The sequence below is a fragment of the Dasypus novemcinctus genome, chromosome 2 (genome assembly GCF_030445035.2).
Source record: "Dasypus novemcinctus isolate mDasNov1 chromosome 2, mDasNov1.1.hap2, whole genome shotgun sequence".
NCBI classification, from domain to species: Eukaryota; Metazoa; Chordata; class Mammalia; order Cingulata; family Dasypodidae; genus Dasypus; species Dasypus novemcinctus.
In genome coordinates, this window is record NC_080674.1 from 184,149,971 (window position 1) to 184,158,810 (window position 8,840).

The following is an 8,840-nucleotide window of genomic DNA, read 5'->3' on the forward strand; positions in this document are numbered from 1 at the left end:
GTAATGCACAATAGTGGTCACCAGGAGACGCCATTGCTGTAGTAATCATCCAAAACATTTAGCAATCGCTGCACAGTATTTTTTTAAAATTTTGGATCAGGTGGTAATCTCGTTTGCTGTTATCCTTCAGATAACAAATCATTCTTGGTGTTATAAAACTTGTCTGAAATGAGTTTCTGGATCTCAATGAACTGCACATATTAGGTACTAGAATATTTTGTATTAAAGCCTGCATGAAAGTGGAACCTCCACAAGCCCAAATCCAGATACCAAAGAAGAAAGGGAAGAAACTGGAAAAAAATGAGATCCATAGGTTTCCAAGGGGAGATATGAAAAAGTAACAAAGTGCCTCAAATGGTGCTGGAATGGAATCCCGGCTCCTTCACTCTGTAGGTGGTGTGACTATGACCTTGAGAATGTGGGTGCCACCTTTCCAAGCCTCAGTTTCCTCACAACTGTGGAGAGGAGGAAGTGCAGTCTTGGCAGTCCCTGTGTCATAATTCCTGGTCCTTAGCGGTGTTTAATAACGTCGTACAGCCCCACATTTGCGCTTGGTTTGGGAGATCATGTGATTCACCTGTCTTGCCCTGCTAGCCTCTAATTTCATGGAAGGCAGGGATTGTCTGCTGCATTCATCACACGTCCCCAGGACCTAGAACAATGCCTGGCATATACAGGCTCTTGGTAAATGTCTGATGAATGGATGAGAAAAATGAATGAAATTATCTCTTCTAGGTATAGAACCGTCTAGAATGCATGACTCAACTGGACCAGGAACGGGGGTGGGAGTGAGTCCAAAGGGCAAAAGTCAACCTTGGTAACTGCATCCTTCTAATCAAGCTGGGGTCCTACAGCATCCTGGTGCCCTAAGGCTGAATTCGGGGCTGCATTTAGGCACCGTCCCCACTTGGGGCATGGCCATGGCCCTTTCTTTCCCCTCCTTGTCTCCGTGTATTCATCCGAGGAGACTTGCCAATTCTTAGACTGGATAGCTGTTCATTTCTTAAAGAACAGTGTCCAGGCTTTGAGACTGATTATTCGTCTGCACCTTGTTGGCTACATCTGTACCATCGGAGCTCTGCTTTTCTCTCTTTCCTTCCTTCTTTTCTCCCCCTCTCTTTCTTCTTCTTCTTCTTTTTTTTTTTTTTGTTCACGCTGATATTTTCCAGCATCTCTAATGAGACAATGGATCCCAGCATACACTAAGAAAACAGGACTTTCGTGAGCAGGCGTCCTAATACCACTCAATACCATCACAACCTCGTCCACCGAATATGTGCCAACATGTCAGGCTGCAGGATATTTCACATATTGTAATTTTAATTATTATTTCTAAAGGATGGCCAGAGAAAGAGTCCATCTTGTATAATACAGGGAAAAGAATGCAATGAGAACATTGGAACTGATTTGGATTTGGATCCTGCACCTCTGCTGAAGCTATGTGACCCGGGGCAATTCATTAGCCAGTCTGAGCCTTGGGTTTTTCATCTGTGAAGTGGGGATAATAGTACCTACCTCACTGTTGTTCATGAAGGCCAGAGATACTATGTAAGTGGAATCTGGCTCATTGCAGGCCCTCAATAGCTTCATAGCTAATGATATGGCCTTGACACAAGATTCTAATATACTCACTTGTGGTCTGTTATTGGGCAGAAATCTCAACTAACATGTATCTAGAGTTAACGCTAGCAAATATATTATTTTGAGAATTTCAGTCTTTCGATGAAATCGGAAACTGCTCAGCTAATATCTAAATTGGGGGACTCAGTAAAGTCAAGTGCAAGTCAACATGCCTTTGCTACTAGGGTCTGGGCCCATCCCCTACCTCTGTGTTCACTTTTCCAACCCTGTCTCTCATGCTCAGAGACATTCTCTATCCTCCCAGTTTCTTCCAGTTGTCCATCCAATAGCCATTTTCTTCTTTATCAAGAAAAGGGCTGTAGTATTTCCTGTTAGAGTATATACTTGCCCAGATTCCCCTTGCAGCCAGGCATGACCATGGGTCCCAGTTTCTGACCACAGAGATATAAGCTGAGGACTTCTGGGAAAGCTTTGTCTCCCTGAAAGGAGTGCCACCCTTCCAGCGGCTCTCCCTTCCCTTCTTCCTGCATGGAGGTGTGGCAGCCATCTTGCAACCATGCGGTGTCAAGAGGGAAAAGGAGTCCACAGGAAGGAGGAGCCTGACTCCTTCCCGTTAGCCATTAGTGCTGCGTGCCAGATGTGTTTGGTTCTCCATCTTCCAGGCATATGGAAGAACTGTACTTCCTGGACCTCTTGTGATTGCTTGGGACAAATAAGTTGTGAGCCAAAGTGCCATGTTTAAATTTAAATGCCGACTCCAGATCTCCTTCTCATGAGTGCTCCAGCCTCATACAACTCACCGTGTCCTCGATTCCCCCTTTTTGGTCTCCTCTTAGCTCCCACCCTCATGGTTTGCTGTGGAACGACAAGTTCTCATTATAGGATGCATAGCAAGTTAGCGCTCTCGTGCTCCTTCTTCCTAATTCATCTCCAGGCCCACTCTTGCATCTGTAGGCCCATCAAAGAAGCCATCCAAACTCAAGGCCATGCCTTTAACCAGTTTCATGCTCTTAGGAAGACAGTAGTGGGTAACAATTATTTTTCTGTCTCTATTACGGCTAACAGTTGCATTCTGCTGCTAGGAACTGTAAACCCCAACATAAAAAAATGGCTTATACAAGACACAAGTTTGTCTCTCTCATGAAAACATCTGGAGGAAGGCAGTCCTGGTAGGTGAGGCAGCTCGGTGACCTCCAGAGTCCCTGGCTCCTTCTTTCCTGCCTTTCTGAGGTCTTAAATGTGCTGCCTCCTGATCTGCCACTCAGTCTCCTGGCTGCATGGGGCTGCAAGCCAGGCTGGGAAATACAGTCTTGGAGCTTTTTGGTAGAGCATCCGGTGAAAAGTGGGTTTAAAATGAAAAGGTGCTCTACATCATTAATCATTGGGGATATGCAGATCAAAACCACTGTGAGCTCCCACGCCCACCAGGATGGCTATAATAATAAGAATGAAAAAATAATCCTAAGTGTTGGTGAGGATGTGGAGAAGTAAGAACCATCGTACATTGTTGGTAAGAATATAAAATGGCTCAGCTGCTGTGGAAGACAATTTGGCAATGCCTCAAAAAGTTAAACACAGATTTACCATATGAGCTAGTAATTCCACTCCTAGATAAATACCTGGAAGAACTGAAATCAGGACTCAAATCAATGCATATACATAAATGTTCACAGTAGCAATATTTGCAATAGTCAAAAGGTTGAAACAACCCAAATGTCCACCACCTTGTAAATGTATAAACAAATTGTGGTACAGCCATACAATAGGCTATGACTCAGCCATAGAAAGGAATGAAGTACTGACACATGCTAAACTTTGGATGAACCTAGAAAACATGCTAAGTGACGGAAGCCAGGCACAAAAGGTCACAGATTGAGCATTTGCATTCATGTGAAATGTTCAGAGTAGGTGAATCCATAGAGATAGAACACAAATTGTTGATTGGTGAAGTCTTGGGGGAAGCTGGATTGGGGGATGACTGCTTAATGGGTATGGGATAAAATGTTTTTGGAACTAAAGATAGGTGGTGTTTGTACAACATTGTGAGTGTACTAAATGCCACTGAATTGTATACTTTAAGATGGCTAACTTTTACAAATTAATTTTATTACATATACTCTGTATCCATCAAATATATGCTCCTTCTTACACCATCCCGTGCCCTGGTAACCTCTAATCTACTTTCTGTCTCTTAGGATTTACTAATTTTAAACAGCTTTCATAAGTGCCATCATACAATATTTATCCTTATGTGTCTTGGTTATTGCACCGAGCATGTTTTCAAGGTTCTTCCAGTTTGCAGCACATCTCAGAATTTCATTCTTTCTTATGGCCAAATAACATTCCATTGTGTGTATATACCATAGTTTGTTTACCCTTTCATCTGTCAATAGATACTTGGGTTGTTTCTACTTTTTGACAACTGTGAATAATGCTGTTGTAAATATTAGTGTGCAAGTATCTGTCTGAGATCCTGTGTTCACTTATTTGGGCTGTGTACCTAGCAGTGGAATTTCTGGGTCATATGGTGATTCTATAGGCAACTTATTGAGAACCCACTATATTGCTTTTCATAGTGGCCACAGCATTTTACATTCCCACCAACAGTGCACTAAAGTTCCAAATTCCTTCTCATCTTCTCCAGCCCTTGTCATTTTCCATTTTTAAAATAATAGCCCTCCCTGTGGGTCTGTAGTAGTATCTCATTGTGGGTTTGATTTGAGTTCCCCTAATGGCTAATGATGTTGAGCTTCTTTTCATATGTCTGTTTGAGTCCTTTGCCCAATTTTAAATTGGGTTGTTTGTCTTTTTGTTGTTGTGTTGTAAAATCTCTTTATATATTCTGGATATTGAGTCCTTATCTGATATATATGGTTTGCAACTATTTTCTCCCATCCTGTTGGTTGTTTTTTCACTTTTTTGATAAAGTACTCCAAAGTACAAATGCTTTTAATTTTGATGAAGTCAAATTTATCTATTGTTTCTTCTGTTGTTCGTGCTTTTGGTGCCGTATCTAAGAATCCATTACTGAATCCCAGGTCATGAAGTTTTGCCCCTATGTTATTTTCTAAGAGATTTTATTTTATTATTTTATGGTTTAGCTCTTATATTTAGGTCCTAAATCCATTTTGAATTAAGTTTTATACATTGTGTGAGGTAGGGGTCTAACTTGATTTTTTTTTTTTTTGCATGTGGCTATCCAGTTTTCCTAACACCATTTATTGAAAAGACTATTGTTTCCCCCACTGCATGTACTTAGCTCCTTTTGTTGAAAGTAAATTGGCCATAGATGTGTGGGTCTATTTCCGGACTTTCGATTCTGTTCCATTGGTCTACTTGCCTATCTTTATGCTGGTACCACACTATTCTTATTACTGTAGCTTTATAGTACACTTTGAAATCAGGAAATGTGAGTCCTCCAACTCGCTTCTTCTTTTTCAAATTCTTTCGGCTCTTCAGGATTCCTTGCAGTTCCATATGAGTTTGAGGAACAGTTTTTCCATTTCTGCAACAAAAGAGCTCCTGGAATTTTGCTAGATTAATTTTACCTTCTATGAATTTCACCTCGATAAAAACAAATTTCCCTTAAATGTTATGAAGGAAGAAGCGACAGATAGCAGCTAGGAGGAGACAAGAGGCCTTTGCTGGAATGATGAAACCCTCGGATCCTGGACGTCTCACCTGCCTCCTTCCCTGAACTAGGTGTCGGTGGAGGCTCAGACGTGCCGTCTGTTGGTCATCGGTCAAGACAGTGCCAATAGCGGCACTCTCTCCTTTCAGAAGTGTCAATGCTAAAACTTTTAGGAAGGCTTGTGGGGCCAGCCAGGCTCACGGGTTGAGGTCCTTCCCTCCCAGGGCCTTGCTTCCCTCCGTCTTCCTGGAGTTCCCTCTGGCCTGTCATCTCTCTGCAGGTGAAGTGGAGTGTTGCCCAAGAGGCCCCAGGGACATGCTAGATATTCCGGCTCCTGCTGCCCAACAGCCCGTTGCAGGCAGAGGGCTCACTTCTGCTGAGAAGTGCATGTCACTCTGGGACACAGTCAGTGGCTAAAGAGCTTATGGGCAGGAAAGAGGCTGCCTGCCCACACCTGCCCTGGCTGCGGGAGCTGGGCTCAGCACCTGCTCTCATGGTTATTCCCAGCCTCTCCGGTGCTTCCTTGGGCAGCTGAGGTCTGCATCTTTGAGGCCGAGACCATGCGGTCTGGTTGGAGCGGCTTCTGTGACCACACCCCAGAGAGGGGAGATTCCTCCAGACCCCAGGGAGCTGCTGGGAGGATGTACAGACCCCAGTGACTCAACTGAGATTGAAACTCAAGTCTCCTGACTTCATTTCAGTGCTGTTTCCTTCTCCTCCCTGCCTAGGTGGGCTTTGGTTGGAAGGGCCCCACGTAGTGGACTGCCATCATCATTAATGCTAAGCAGTAGATCTTCCCAGCTTTCTGCCTCCTAGACCTAAAGCAGAACTGCACTTGCTGGCCCTTAGGACAGGGTCATGTGACTGGTTCTGGCCAATGAGGTACAACTGGAAATGAGAACTTGCTGCTCTGGATTTCTCTTTCCCTCTGCTATGGTGATAATGGGTAATATTTGAACAGGTGGCTGCTCCATCAGCCTGAGGTCTGGTATAAGGATGACCTGGAGGAAATCCCCCAGGTGGCCTTTGATGACATGTAGACTGAACAAGAAATAAACCTGTGCTGTTTTTTAGCCACTCAGAATTAGGAATTTTTGTTATAGCAGCCTTACCTTGCCTGACTTGACTGATGCTTGCACATCTGCCATCGTTCTGGTTGCTTGTCATCTCAACCCTTGTCCTCTGAGACTCGTTGAGAGATACCCACTTTCCCAGCCTTCCTGGCACCCCAGCTGCAGGCACATGATCAAGGCCAGCAGAGATGATAGCAGGTGCTCTGTGCTTGTAGAAGCTGCATCAAGGTCCTTGCCAGGTTGAATCTGTAACAGGATTTTTGTCTGTGATTCTGGCTGCGCAACCTCTCTTTTTCCCTACCTATTTCCTAAGCCTGGTGGTTGAGGCTTCATGTCTATTCCAGGAGTTACCCTTTCTATAAATTCCCTTTTAGCTTAAATAATCCCAAGGCCATTTGTGTTGCTTGTGACCAAGAGCCGTGGGCAGATATAACCAATCAGAGGGCAAAGTGGGGATGTAACAGGGGCCGGAATGGGAGACAGGGAACTAGCAAGATCCGCTTGACTTCCTTTCCCCTTCGCAAGCTCGTTTCTCCAGGAACAGCCCTTGTGTATCTTAGCCCACAAAATATGTGTTCTAATCCAGCTGGTCGACCTTTGGGCAGGTGACGCTCACTTCCTTCATATATAAAATGAGGCGAATGATAGGTCCTCAATTACAGGGTGGTTTTGAGGACTAAATGAGAGAATGTATTTTAGAGAGTTGGAGGAACCATGAAACAAAACCCCCGTGCTTGTTTACTGCATTTTAGTAGACGTGAGAAGTGTGTAAACGTAAATGAAGGCATCCAGTTGGTGTGACGGGGGGAAGGGAAGCTGGCAAGCATCTGGAGACCCCTCCTAATCCCAATTCGACCACTCACTTCCTTGGAGGTGACAGATCAGTCGTCTTGATTGAGATGCATCGGAAATTCTCTTCAAGGGACCGGAGACCCCAGACTTGAACTAATGAAATTCTTAGTGGGTTTGGGTAAAGCAGAGAAGCAGAGGTAGGAGGGGCTATGAAGGATCATTTATTCAACTCTCTCAATCTGCTAAGGGAGAGTAAGTTCAGAGAGGGAAAGTCAATAATCCCTAGCCACACAGCAAGTCAGTGGCTAAGCTTGGGACTGGAATGCAGATCTTGGACCCTAATCATTTTCTTCAATCTGCAAGTAGAGTTGGCTATCGTCCAAATTTGCAAAATTAAAAAAAAAAAAGGATTTGCAAATAGTATGACTTCCCTCAAATTAATGACCCCCATTTCGTAGCCATCCATGCCCAACTCACTGATCCTCATTCCCCCTAGAGAAGGATCCCCAGAGGTACCCTCTGGCCTTTCTTTCTCGGCTGTCTAAAACACTTTATTGAGGAACGGTGAAAAATTGCTGAATCGATCTTTTTTAATTAACATGGGATCCAAATCAAAGAAACTGGGAAGAGGAGAACTTTCTCATCCTAGCCGCTGCCAACACCCCACCCCCAGCTAAAGCGCTCCCTTGTTCTCGCCGGCTCTGCCCCAGATTCATGGGCTGCTCTCTGAATCGTTGGCAATTTTCTCTGCACTGCCCTGACAACCTCCGGCCATGGAATTAAAAAGCTAGTTACCGAATCTTGCTCCTGAGGCTTTGTCCTTGCCAGCGATTCGACAGAGAAATCTGGAAGAGGGAGCCTCTGCTAGGCCTGCAGTGGGCTGAAATGCTCACAGAATGACAATGGATTTGCAGAGGGGAGAGGAAGCAAAATGCAATGTACCAGGAACGAATGAATGAAGGAGAAAGAGAAAAGACGAAAGGAAAAAGAAATGGGATGTAGGGCTTCAAATCGAACACTGACAGTGTCTCACCAGAGGCCTGGAAGCTTTTCCTCCAAAACCTAATCCAAAATGCTGAGTGGGGCACATTTAACACACCCGTGCCCTCCCAGCCTCGGCCTGGGTCCAGAGCTGAATACTGGAGGGCTGGAGAGTCAGAATTTGGGGGAGGAAATAGCTCCAAACTGGGGCAAGCCCTGGGAAGCCGGCTCACCTTGCCAACTGACTATTTGGCCAAACCGCCCCTCTTTTCCACTTCAAGAATCTCCCCAGAATTCAATGTTAATAGTAATTCCACATCCCCCCAACCACCAAGAGTTTTTAAGAACAGCTCAAAAACCGAGGCATTTTAATTACCCTTAATTAAGAAAACATTTTCTGGAAGGCCACCGTGGCATGGCTCACCATGACATGTGACATCAGTGTCCCTGAGCTGCAGGGCGGTGGGGCAAGGCCTCGTGGCTCTCTGCATCCTAGGCCCGGGGACCCACACAGGGCTAGGGGCAGGTTCCTGCTTGTTGGATGGCGAAAGAGCAACAACTGCATTCAGAGCGCTGTTTTTCCAGCCTTCCCCCTCCCCAGATTCTTTCACGCCTCCTCGCGATTTGCAGGGGGAGCAGGCGAGCAAGGCATCTGGGCAGGAGGCAGCTGGAGTCCCAGCTCCATGACTTCTTGGCAGGGAGACCCGGAGCAAGTTGCTCAACTTCCCTGGCAGAGTCGGTTTCCCGAGCTGTAGAATGGGACCACTCAGCACGTGGCTGGG